Raw genomic sequence first — 7,668 nt, 5'->3', positions numbered from 1 at the left:
ATCGTTTGTCAACTTCTAAATACGTTTGGAGACAAATCTTTCAATACCAGCAACTGCATCTGCTACTGCATATAATCTGTCATAGATGGAGCAGTCTGTGCTCGACATCTTTCCAAACGTGGCGATGACTAAGATTACATCATTATGTCGAGTAATTGGGAAGTTTCTTTTTTGATAGCCATTACTGCTCATGTGTGGAGTAGTCCTTGGATAATGGCTATTCTTTGTCTGGTTTAAAATGCGATTTGCATTGTAATGCAGTTGTGGGTGTATAATGCAATGGAAAGCTTACAATTGATATATTATTATTTTTTAATCCATTTGAAACACTGTTTTGATTTCATTATTACAATTAAGCACCATTTCATAGGCAGCCTTTAATTTTAAAGAAAAAGTGTACCTTGCACATTATTGCTGGCCACAAACCGGAACCAGGACCATAATTGTACGTGTCTATTCACTAAATGTTAATGAAATTATGGGAGAAATGTAAAATTAGGTTCCTGATCCAGTTTGGGCTCATGAAGAGCTTCCAAGTTCAAGAAGTACTTTATTTAAAAAAAAAATCCATGTAAAATGGTGCCTTAAGTTAATGACAAAGGGAGAAAAATTAAATGAAGTGTTAATTTTTTGACACAATGAGCATAAAAGGCTTGACACTTCACTTTAAATTGATCCCATTTAAACAAGTAGCTCACCCCGGCAGAGGCCATATTTTTCTGTTGTAAATGAGGCCAATAAATAACATGGAAAGCTGAGCATGGGCCAAGTGAAGGACCTGTGGCCCATACCTTCCATGAGCGAAGACTTGCAAATAATGTAAATAGTGACATAAAAGTTGTACAAAAATATGATGGAGTCTTTTTAAAAATCACTGCGTTTATTATTCCTACTTGCAGGAGCATTTCACTTGAACATTAAATCATATCACTACATTGAGAGGCATTATTAGAAGTAATAGCTTTTGAGCATGAAATGATGTACTCCCACCATCCTTGATGACAATGCTATCTTAATAATAACTAAGTGACAATTCATGTGCACCATACTTGTGGCGTAAGTAATTATTACATGGAGCAAATGCATAGTCTGGTTTGGGACATTTTTGTACAGCGCACACCCTGAACTCAGGCATTTAAAGGTCCGAGCTTGTGAGAATTTAGAACAGGGCATTATGTAATAAAATCATTGTATTGCAGCATTTATATCGTCATATGCTTACTACCCTTATGTAGGGGACTGGAGCTCTTACCTACATAATCCATGTAGGTAGGCTGTGTGGTTAGAAAGGTGTTATTTTTTTAATTTGTGATTCATGTGGTAAGTGTTTCCATGTTTTGCTTGATGACTACCGAGGTGCAATTTTCAGAGTTATGGAACATAATAGTTTGGTGGTTGAGAAGGTGTGAGAGGCAGATGTGAAGTTCATGGTTTTTAGTACGCTGGCAGCTGTGAACAGCACTGCAGGTCTGTTTGGTTTCTTATGATTGTAGTCTTCTTCGCTGGTTACAGCAGAGGTCAGGTGCACACAATGTGTTGAAGAGGAAAACCGGGACTAATATAAGCTCTCTGGTTTCATATTGTGCATTGCAGACACTAATAAGCATCTCTTCATCCCTAGTTAGTGAAGCTGGGTGTGTGGGGGACTTTAGAAATAATCTGCACATTACTCGGCCTTTAGTAGCTCACGATGATTTTCAAGGATCAAAAGTAGCTCTCGCTACAGAAAAGGTTGGAGACCCCTGTGGTAGACTCAATGAGGACAGGCGTGCTCTGCGAATGGCAGAGCGCACCTGGAGATCTGACCCCTCAGCACTGCACCTTAAAACGCTTAAGAATAAGAAATGCCTAATTTAGGAAAATCAAGCGTTCGAAATCTGACTTCTTTAGTCACCAGCTGGCCCAAGCAAAAAACCGACCAAGAAAACTGTTCGAACTAGTCAAAACTCAAACCAAGATGCAACCTTTACAATCAAACAGCATAACAAGTGATACACCACACTGTGAAGACTTCTCTGCTTTCTTTAAGCTAAAGACCGACAATATAAGAAGTGACCTCCTCAATGATGTAAGCCGATACTCCAGCCCCATCAACATGACCACCACTCAACCTAAAAATAACGCGTCATGGACGTCCTTCGACACCTACTCTGAAGAAACAATTCACAAACTGCTTGGCACCTTGAAGCTCTCTAATCACCTCACAGACCCCCTACCTGCTAATGCTGTAAAAGACTTCACCCCCCTGCTCCTCCCACTCTGGACTAAAATCATTAACAGTTCCCTTCAACAAGGACTCATCCCAGACTCCCTCAAGGTAGGGCAAGTCACTCCTATACTCAAGAAACCTACAGCTGACCCGGCCGACCTAAACAATTACCGCCCTATCACCAACATCCCCACCTTGGCCAAACTGCTGGAAAAATGCGTACAACTCCAACTGACAAAACACATTGATCAGTTTGACCTCCTCAACCCTCATCAATCAGGCTTCCGAGCAAAACACAGTAAGGAGACGGCTGACGCACATTATCGATGATGCCCTCCAAATCCTTGAACGCAACGATTCCTGCCTCCTCATCCTTCTTGATCTCTCCTCAGCATTTGACACTGTCAAACATGAGAATCTACTGGAGTTGTTAAACACCAGAATGGGTTTATCCGGGACTGTTCTCAAATGGTTCACTTCCTTCCTACATAACCGGTCTCAGAAGTTCAAGATCAACAACGTGTTGTCCTCATCTGTGCCTGTAACTTTAGGCGTCCCACAAGGATCTTCCCTATCCCCCACATTGTTCATCCTCGTCATGGAACCACTCACCACCTTGCTTCAAGCATCGAATGTACACTTCCATATGTACGCCGATGACATTCAACTTTACCTCAAGCTACAATCCCCGGAAGACCTCAAACTTCTGAACTCCACACTAAGAAACACCCAATCATGGTTGGCCGACAAGCACCTCAAACTAAATGCTCTAAAAACTGAGTTCCTTCTGATCTCACCTCCTGCGAAAATCGCCACCACCCAAACCTGGCTCAATCACCTAACTGCACTCAATGTCCAACCCACCATCGTGGACTCCGCAAGATCCTTAGGCATCACACTTGACGCCAATCTCAACATGCAGCAGCACATTAGCAAAGCAACTAAAGGAGCTAATTTCCAAATCAACACTTTGAGGAAACTTAAACCCTTCCTCCCAGCTAAGCACTTCCAAACTGCTGTACAAGCCCTAGTCATCCCTCGCATAGACTACGGAATTGTGGCTCTCAGCGGACTCCCCCTATCAACAACCGCACCCCTAAGAGCCTCTTTGAACTCTGCCGCGAGACTTATCACTGGCTCAAGAAAACATTCGCATATATCCCCTGACTTAAAATCCCTGAACTGGCTGCCTTTTGAAGCCAGAATACAGCTGAAAATTGCCTGTATGACACACCTGGCCGTTCACCACAAGTCACCCAACTACCTCGCTCAAAAGCTGACTATATCAGGAGGCTTGAGATCCAATAGAAGCACAAACAATCTCCTCCTGAAACCGCGCAGATTCCGGAAGGAAAAAACATACAAACGCTCCTTCTCAGGAATGGCACCCAGGATCTGGAATGCACTCCCTCCTGAAACCAGGCTTATCCCTTCCACTGCATTTTTTAAGAAAGAGGTAAAAGCCATCCTTATGGCTAAGTTCACCTGAACTCTATTGTTGCTGGATCAAAGACATTGCACAGCTTTTGCATCATTGGTTACCTGATTGTTTATTGGTATTATATTTTTTACATGATTGCTATCCTACTTTGCCACGCACTTACTACTGACTATTATATTGCTTCCTATAGTTTGTTAAATCACCCTCTTGTTGCCCCTATCCTTTGTTTCTGTAAAGCGCTCTGATATCTGCAAAGATCTTGTTTGCGCTATATAAAACTTTAAATAAATAAATAAATAAACCCTGTTAGTGTTGATATGTCCGATTACCCCTCTGGATGTGAGGGGCTATTTGCAACAAGATTATCCGCACTATTTATCCCCTTGACTCTCCACCACTGCCCAACATGACAGAGACGAGAGACATGAAGCTATCCATAATGACGTGGATCGTTAATGGGTTAGAGAGTAAGATAAAAAGAGGAATAGTTTTACAGTACCTTAAATGGCAACTTCCAGATCTAGTGCTGCTCCAAGAAACACACTTAGTAGGTAATAGTTGCTAGGCTCTTAACAGATTGGGATACACGCTTCTGGTCCACGCAAGATTCACGTCAGGATCTAGAGGCACAGGTATATTCCTATGTAAAACTCTCGCCCTTACACCCATACGGGTGTGGAGTGATCCGCAGGGTAGATTTGTTGTGCTAGAGGTGATGTGGGAGGGCAGACCCCTTAATGTAATCTCAGTTTATCTTCCACCATCACAGGGTAGAGCTGCACTACAAGACCTGGGCAAAATTCTTGTAGATCTCCCCCAGGGTACATTTATATTAGGAGGTGACTTCAATATGGTGATGGACGAGACATTGGACAGGCACCCCCAAAGACCATCACACCGACGAACTACGCACATGGCGGATTTTGCCCAAGCGATGGGTATCACTGACATTTGGCGAACATTAAACCCCACCACTGCATATTTTACACATTACTTGAATGCGCATAACAGCTTGTCTTGCATTGACTATCTTCTCACATCACTAATGGACACAGACCTGTTCCGACACCCCTGCGGCCTCCCGGGAGGTATATCAGATCATTCTCCCCTCATGACTGACCTTACTTTACATCGAAAACGTGACCAAGGTCCCATAATCATTAATCCATGGCTCTTGACAATTCCAGATATTAAAGACAACCTGGCAGAACACACAGACTATTATTTTAATGAGCATGTTGGCTCTGTGGACTCAGCACCATTTGGGAGGCTTACAATACAGTGATTAAAGGGTGGGCACTAGCATTAAAAATCGGATACATTAGGAACCAAAATGCTCAACTGACCCAATTAGAAAGTGACTTGCTCCACCTTGAAACAGCACATAACACCTCGCCCTCCGAAACTACGGCTTGGATTTTCGAAATAAACAACTGGAATATAACGCTCTCGCTCTGGAAAAAACTCAGACTAGACTCCTCCGCACACGCCACAGAGTGTATGAATTGGGTGAACAAGCCGGGAAAATACTAGTGTGGTTAGAGCGGCGTGATCAGGGGGCCAGGTGGGTCACAGAACTTTCACTCGACGACAGGACGCAGTGTGACTGACCCACAGGAGGTGGCAGACGCATTTGCAGACCACCTAGAAGCGAAACACTCTTCCAAAACTACCACCTCCACCAACGACTCACACCAGCTTTTGGAGGAAATACCCCTTCCCACCATCTCAGACAGTGACAGAGAAGCCTTAGATGCTGACATAACTACAGAAGAAATTTGCAAAGCCATATTTGCCATTAATTCTGGGAAGGCAATGGGGCCTAATGGGATCCCAATTGAAATCCTCAAAGGCATGGCCCTAAAAATAGCTCCACACCTTAAGAATATGCATTACGAGAGCTTGGAACAGGGTGTTCTACCCCTGGACTAAAGGCTAGCATCTATTGTCAAATACATAACAAAGGAGGGAGGGAGAGAAAAAGTGGATTCTGTCTCCTCGAGTATATTGTATAAACAAATTGGAAACCACTCGGACAGTGGGGGTGCTGGTCCCTACTTTGGTGGGGAGCACACAGTGTTGTTTAAATACCCCTCACACACCAACAGGACCCTTGGTGTCATGCTTCATCATCGGGGTCTTCACAAACCTCTACGGGATGCAGCGTGCTGCGACCGATGACTACGTGGGAGCACCATCAGTGGACTATGTCTGGGGGGGTTCTAATTAATGCGAGTAGTGGGGTAGTGAAAATTAAAAAATACCTGGCTCATGGGGTGAAAAAATAAACTTTAATTAAACCCCTGGCTGGTATCATTAAAAGGGGTGCAGTGGGAGGTTGTTAGTGTATAATTATGTACATCAACCTCGTTAGTGCGTCTACATGGACATGTTTCGGAGTCAGAAACTCCTTCTTCAGGACGGGAAATGCACAACGGTCCCCACCTTACTCACATGAAATGTAAATGTTAAAGTGTATAATACAAAAAAGGGGGGGTGAACTATAGGTGTAATGTACCTAGTTCAGTATCGTGGTCGGTTTACGCTCATTATGCGTATAAAGAAGACTTCATGATATTGACCAAAAGGCCTCATGAGCCTTATGCGTGTTGTTGGGGGTATTTTCTCATGCTACATTCAGCAATGATTTTGGAGGATGCGATGTGCCCTCTTCCCCTCAACGCGGAGCCGCAAGATTGGCTGCACTGCAGGCGCGTTATGCCTCAGACGCTGCGGTCAAGATGGCACTTTTTACCATGTCCTCTGGGAATGCCCCGAGATACGTCCCTGATGGGACAGTGCAACCAAGAAGATAAGGGACACGATAGGTAAAGACATTAATTTGACGCCAGGGTTGGGGCTTCTCAACATACGGGAGGCCACTGATCTTGAACAACAATGGGTGGCATTGCGATACCTATTGGTAAAGAGGGCTATACCAATGTCTTGGGGTTCCAGTGTACAGCCTTTAACGATTAGATGGGTGGCAGAAATGGATCGCTGCATGATAGCAGAAAAGGAGGTATACAAGATGCGAGGTTACCCCAAAAAGTGGGATCGAAAGTGGGAGACTTGGAATGTGTTCAGGGGTGAGATTTGCAAGTCACCAACAGACGATATGGCAATTTGCAAAAGATTGAATCTGTCCAACTGCTAGATGCCTACAATGTGTAAACACGTGAGTGTAAATTATACTGTACCTTCAAATCGATATGTATTGTGCTCGATAATGATAACTGTGATTTGAGAAATAAAAAGTTAATTTAAAAAAAAAAAGCTCAAACTTGATGTCCTCAGACCTAGTGCATTTAGCTGTTCTTCCCGGCTGAACTATTTAATAACACAATCGGTTTTTCATTTTTTGTGCATTGCTGCTTGAATCGAATTTCCTTAAAAAAACACAGAAGAAAAGAGGAGTTTGGTAAACAGGAACAAAGTATACACTTTTGATGATAAAAACGAGAGAAAGAGGACCATCGAGTGGCGAAACTGCTCAATGGGAAAACAGAAAACTAAGGAAGAGTCCTGTCCTCTCTACTTGACCAAACTGCGTGATTCTTGGCAACATATTTGTTTCACTGAGTCTGTTTTTTCTTGGATATCAATATGGGCACCTTCAAATAGTGGAGTTCAAGAAGTGAACTGTACTAAAAACACGAGTTTGATTTAATAGCCTTGATTGGTGCTCCATCTCAATTAATAACTTAGGGTCCATATCGAGTGCACTCGACAACTGGCTCGAACCTCAGTTCCATAATGGCATTACGTCAGAGGGGGCTGGAACGCCTCTAAGTTAATGTTTAAAAATATCTCCATGCAAGGATACAAGCTCATGTATTAAGGTGAAAAGGTTTTGAATGTTAAAGAAATACACTTTTTTCAATTTCGAAGAGTATGTATCGTATAGTCACGCGGTTTTTGATCTATGATTTACATGCTATCTGTTTACGGGGCTCGCCTGGAGCACAGGCTTAGAGCCAATTCAGGCCGTTGGCTCGGCGATCCCTTCTTAATTGGT

This window comes from Lissotriton vulgaris, chromosome 3_1, assembly GCF_964263255.1.
Source record: "Lissotriton vulgaris chromosome 3_1, aLisVul1.2, whole genome shotgun sequence".
NCBI classification, from domain to species: Eukaryota; Metazoa; Chordata; class Amphibia; order Caudata; family Salamandridae; genus Lissotriton; species Lissotriton vulgaris.
Note: the sequence above shows the minus strand (reverse complement) of the source record.